The 6516-nt window shown below is 43.4% G+C and overlaps 1 non-coding gene across 1 annotated transcript; it reads right to left on the reverse strand.

Moving 5' to 3' along the window:
- Window positions 1-1027: 1027 nt before the first annotated feature.
- On the reverse strand, window positions 1028-1100 carry Trnaa-cgc. The gene has a single exon. It is a non-coding gene; the product is annotated as a tRNA-Ala (tRNA).
- Window positions 1101-6516: the final 5416 nt, after the last annotated feature.

The raw sequence follows: 6516 nt of genomic DNA on the forward strand, positions 1-6516 counted from the left end.
TTGTTTGCGCAGCAATCGCCGACATAGTGTAGCTGAGGGGAATAAGGGGAACCAGCCCGCATTCGCCAAAGCAGATGGAAAACCGCCTAAAAACCATCCACAGACTGGCCGGCTCACCGGACCTCGACGCAAGTCCGCCGGGCGGATTCGTGCCGGGGACCAGGCGGTCCTTCCCGCTCCGATAGGGATGTATGTTACATATTAACAAATCTGAGACAAATACAAGCAACACAAGATTTCTATACATCACATTATTCCCCACTCTTTTGGCTACAAAGCCCTATTTCCCAACATAGTCTCAGTTCAATGCCTTACGACACATTACTAGAAGAGCCTGTATGTCAGTACGGTATCACTCTACTAGTCGATGTCCCAGTCAAGTTTGCTGCACCAATAACCTCCTCATCATCCATGTACCGTTTCTCGCGAAATGCGTCCTTCATTGGGCCAATCAGGTGGAAACTGGAAGTTGCGAGATCCGGGCTGTAGGGTGGATGAGGAAGAACACTCCAGTTAAGTTTCTTGAGCTGCTCTCGGGTGCGCAGACTTGTCAAGACCTTGCGCTGTCACGGTGAAGGACAAGTTCGTTTGCATTTTTGTGGCGACGAACACGCCAAAGTCGTTTCTCAAATTTCTTTCCGGGTTCCTCATTGCACCATCGGGGAGGACATAAAACAGAATAACTCCTTCAGAGTCCCAGAAGACCGTCGCCTTGACTTCAGCGGCTTTGAACTTTTTCTTCCGAGGAGAGCTGATGTGACGCCACTACATGGATTGCCGGTTCGAAGCGATGAACCCATGTTTCATCGCTAGTGACAATGTTCGACAAAAATTGACACGATCAGCGCGTAACGGTGGTGGTGGTGGTTAGTGTTTAACGTCCCGTCGACAACGAGGTCATTAGAGACGGAGGGCAAGCTCGGGTTAGGGAAGGATTGGGAAGGAAATCGGCCGTGCCCTTTCAAAGGAACCATCCCGGCATTTGCCTGAAACGATTTAGGGAAATCACGGAAAACCTAAATCAGGATGGCCGGAGACGGGATTGAACCGTCGTCCTCCCGAATGCGAGTCCAGTGTGCTAACCACTGCACCACCTCGCTCGGTGCGCGTAACGCGCAAGCAATTCTACAGAGATGGTCCTTTGTTGTTTTTATGGTCTTCTCCTAGGCGGCGATGAGCCCAGCGGATACACACGCACCTTCGAGTACCCCAACTGGTGGACTAGTGTCTCAGCACTACCAACAGAGATGTCTAGTCATGCAATGAGGTGTTCGATTTTGATCCGTCGATCACCTCGAATGAGAGTGTCCGCACGTTCCAACATTGCAGGACTCACTGCTGTGTGCGGCTGGCCAGCACACAGGAGATCGGACTGGTTTGTGCGACATTATCGCGATGATGGCAGTCGCCTCTCCCAACGACTCACACTGCTCTTGTTCACTGCCGGGTCTCACTGCAAGCGCCCATGAGTATCTGTGATGCTCTGGTTTTCCGCCAAAAGAAAGTCAATGACAGTTCTGAGCTTGGAACGTACTTCCGTTACAGACTCCATTTTGAATGATACGTACAGCGCCGTCACCTACTGGAACTTCATGAAACTAAAGGAACTGAAGTGGAAATACTCCACGATGTCCCAAAACAAATTCCATAGTTTTTCGACCGAAGTTCGCCGAAGAAAAAATGTATTGTATTACTTATTGTACACCCCTCGTTAGTTCTTTCAGTGAGGGGTGAGTGCTATTTTCTAACATCCAAGAAGGACGCGAGGAACTAGCCACCACGAAGAAGTCAAGCGTTAGTGGATAAGAATATTTATTAGGGTTTTCCAACCTCTTACTGATACCTCCTTCTACAATCTCATCTGCCTCACCTCAGTATTTAGAAAGGTCTTCGAATTCATCCTCTCCTGGCGCATCCATCAGCACTTGAACCAACACCATCTTCTTCCATCCCAACTTCTGCTCTGATGACCAGCTCCTGGACCTCGCACATCTCATGTCCCACCAACACAACTCCCATAGATCCGCTTTTTTTGCCTCACTCGACCTAGAAAAAGCCTATGAGCGACTATGGCATTCCAGTCTCCTTTCCAGTCTCCAAACATATGCACTTCCAGTTAACTATGTCTCCCTTATTACATCCTTCCTGTCTAATCCCCATCCTTTGTCTCTATTAACAACACCTATTCCAGTACCTTCCATCCTACTGCAGGAGTGCCCCAAGGCTCTGTCCTTTCTCCTCTCCTTTATCTCTTCTACGCCGCTGGACTTCCCAAACCACTCCCACCAGTCCACCTTCTTCAGTATGCTGATGACGCCCGCTTTCCTCGCCCTCTACCCTACACTCCAGAAATCCCAACAATCCCTCCAAATTCACCTCAACCAGTTTACCTTTACCAATGGCTCCTCGAAATCAACCCCTCTAAAACCCAGGCAATAATTATAGGACGAACTACCCACACTTACATCTCCATGACTTCTACTTTACCATTTATAACTGTTCTATCCAGCTAACTGACATACTAAAATATCTTAGACTAAACCTCGACCGGCAACCCTCATCTACTAAACATGCAACAGAAAGCCCACAGTAGACTAAAACTTCTAAAACTACTAACAGGTTGAACTTGGGGATTACATCCACTATTCTCCACAACTACAAAACCCTGATCCGACCCATCCTCTGTTATGTAAATGTTGCATGCATCTCTGCCCCACCGAAAATCTATCAATCCCTCGTCCAAGTCCTTGAGCGCCATCCACTCTGTCTCACTTTCTGCATCTGTTTACCTTCCCCCCCCCCCCCCCCCCCTGGATCACCTACTATCTCATCAAATTCCCACGCCTACTCACCCACATTGAACACCTATGCGTCTCCTATATTGTCCGCAAACTAGTTTTCAACAACCCATTGCCCCCTCTGGTCACCAATGATGGTATGTTGCTACACCTACACAAACACATTCCTGCGTCCCCACACCTCCACACGCTCCATATCCCATCCCAACGCAACATCAGCCAACTACCTCTGCTAGACAATAAGATCCGCCCCAGTACTTATCCCTCCTACCAATTTTCGCCCTACCCCACGTATCCCACTACACATGAGGACTCCTCTCTCATTTTCCCTCTACACCCACTCATACCCTGTTCTCCTTGTGCAATTACCCTCTCCATACGCCATTACTCCTCCTCACGCTCTGTCATGCCCAATGTCTGTATTCCCAACATCTGCTTCACCTCCTATGTATCATCTCCATAATTTCTCTATCTAACAGACCCTTATCTCCTTAGCCCCACCCCCATCCCCAAACCTCTCCTCCCAGAATACTTCTTTGCTCAGTGCAGGACCTTCAAACATTAACTGAAAGTGCAGTGCTCCAGGGTTTTTTCACAGAATAATTTCACCTCATCGCAAATGTGTTTTTAAATTGTATAAATTTTCCGTCCTTTTAGGTATCTGTCAATAATCTTTTTAATTTAAAATGTAAACAGTCCTCATAGTTTTCTTTCACCTTTGCTCTCTTTTTATGAGCGCTCTTGGTTGATAGCCCCCGCCCGTACGGGGCAAGAGGGGATGATATAACAAGAAAAAAAAAAAAAGGATTTTCCATAGGCTGTTATGATTAGAGACACCTGAATGAATCTTTTATGGTTGTTAGTATTTGTATATTGGTTCCGCCAAATTTAAGAGTGATGCAGAAGCTGTGCAAAGAAATTATGAGACGTGACCCATGAAACGATAGCGTTGGCTCAGAAGCTCAGCTCGGTAATATGTAAAAATATCAGACGACAACTGTGATTTAGGACTGCGAAAGTAAATCTGAAAAGGACAGTGTTATCATTTTAATTAAAACAAGGAGTTAAAAGGTACGGAAAAATGGCAGTCGCAGCGTTAAAACTACAGTCGACAAAGGCTAATAATGATGAATATGTAACTCTATTATGGTAACTGAAGATGGCTAAGAACGTGATAAGCATCTTGACATTAATAAATACAAAAAGCGGCTGGTTGCTATATTTCTTCAACTCATTTAACTCATAGCTATGGAGCCCAACCTCGGTTACCACGATTAATAATTCAGCAGCGCTTTGAGTTTTAGTAGCACCTACACAAAATTAAAGGTGTAATTTCACTATCATATCGTCTATCTTAATCGAGTAGGTGATACAGTTATTTTCTAAAGCGTTGTACACTTTTTAGTTTTTTTTTTTTTTTTGAGCAAGGTGGCAAGAAGTAAATACTACCGTAACAGCGTCTTGGAATCTTTCGAAGCTCGACCTGTGCGTCTACGTTTACGGAGGATTTAATTAAAAATATTAATTTCATGTTCACACTGCACAGCTCACATAGCAGCAAAGGGCGCGCGTGATATCAATAAGAGCAGCATTCTGGTATTTCATATAGGCTACTTGTATTACAAAAAGCCACGCTAATCACACATAGTCTTAACTTACAAGTATTTAAATTTCATTAATATTGTTAAATCTTCATACAAGTTTTAAGTGCTGTAGTCAAAAATATATAACAAAAAATATAAACGTACAGATATTTTGCAAGGAAAAAAATTTCAAGCGATAAAAACCTAGTTTCCGTTGCTCTTCCTTCTTCGCGACAAGAAACCTTGATCCTGTTTCTCTTATCTAAATTCCGTTATGAGTAGATCCTGATTTGAAAAGTGTTGATTACTTACTTCATTACTCCGTCACTAACTGTTCACCTTAATTGTTAATTATATCTTTACAAACAGCACAATTACTTGCCATTATTGTCTGTAAAAGCCAAAAATTTCAGTTAGTTTCTTGATAAAAGATTCTAATGTCTTGCCCGTATTTTGGTTTTTTAATAATTTTTGAGATGGTATCAAAATCTGTAGATGCATTAAATTCCAAAATCTGAAACTGAATGAAATTAATTCATCAAATTGTATTTTTCGAACGAAAGTTAATCTGCTTTTAAAATACCCAAGATATGTCGTTGCGTTAAAAACTTTCATTGTGGCTATGGACCCAAAATGCGCAAAAGAATCTCATTTCCTTAATTCGAATAAATCTTAGTAATGAATTGTCTGAAAGCGTGCTAAGTCTGTAACTTACGTCGTAGAAAAACTTTTACTAAAATGCACGAACGTTCTGGAGATTAAACAAATGTGTTGTATCCATCAGTGAAGAACTATTCTAAATGCGTTCTGGTTTATTTATTAACAGAATATAAATGCCGAAACATGTAGACATAAACATCTAAACTCACCACGAAGTCGGTTAAACACAATTTTAATAACTTCACGTATTCAACAAAATTCTGCGAGAAGATTCGGATTGAAAGATCCGGTGGGAGTCGCACGGAATTCTTCAGAGGGCCAGAATCGCCTACCGTAGAGGCACGATCATAGCCTCGTTGTCGATTCAAAAAAGTTACTTCATGGTACAAAATTTTACGATAATTTCTCAAAAATTTTCTATTTGACTCAACCGGGGAGCATGCATTCGCTTCTGTAAAGCTCAGTTACTTCACTGAACTGTCAGTTGCTTCCAGTAGAGAGCATAAGCAGATCTCAGTTTTGCGCAAACAGAAAATAAAACATCTGTTGATACAAGTAATTTTGGCAGAGTACGCGTCTGTGACACTGAATATGGTAGACATGCCACAGAATCACTTAGTACGAAGCCACTACTGAATTCGTGTTGCGCCGGTAATGAGGTAAGCAAACAGCAGGAACGTCTCATGAGTTACTCCAACTCGGCTACGCCGGCGTGTTAATATTGATAGTGGAGATGTGGAAACGCGAAGTTACAAGTTGGGGCAGGTACGAAGTGCATCCACCGTAACTTGCAGTTACCTAAGCCAGCAGACTTTGCTCCCATGAGATATGTTCTAACTCTAAATTAAATTTTTATGTGCTACCAGTAGGTGGTACTACTGACATTACTATAGTTTTATGGTAAAATCTGTCATTTGTTATTGTTAACAGACTGGCAGCTCGGAAGCTAGGTGAGTAGCTTGTTTACAAAGAGGCTTTAAAGAAGAAATGTTGTGAAAGAAATGGAAAACTGACGTGACAGTTTTCTGTTGCGTCCGCCGGAAGAAACGGTACATAGCCAAACACAGGGCAGGGTCTCCAATGTGGATAAACATAGTTATTGTGAGATGCCATAGATGGTGCACAAAATACGGACTATATAATGTTCCTGGGCCAACGATATATACGAGCCCTCCCACGCCCGGGTTCCCGGGTTCGATTCCCGGCGGGGTCAGGGATTTTCTCTGCCTCGTGATGACTGGGTGTTGTTCTAGAGGACTGATGACCTAATATGTTAAGTCCCATAGTGCTCAGAGTCATTTTTATACGAGCCCTGTGGCGTGCGTCACAGCACCTGACACTGAAAGTCTTACGCATCCCAGCGACCGTCTCCAGGGGAAGCGTGATACTATTTCCGAAAATCGCAATAATCTACTTTTCGACCACTCTATCGAATGGGGAAGTAAAGTTCCGCTTTAAAAATCATTTTGTTTGTA

The sequence above is a fragment of the Schistocerca piceifrons genome, chromosome 5 (genome assembly GCF_021461385.2).
Source record: "Schistocerca piceifrons isolate TAMUIC-IGC-003096 chromosome 5, iqSchPice1.1, whole genome shotgun sequence".
Taxonomy (NCBI): Eukaryota; Metazoa; Arthropoda; class Insecta; order Orthoptera; family Acrididae; genus Schistocerca; species Schistocerca piceifrons.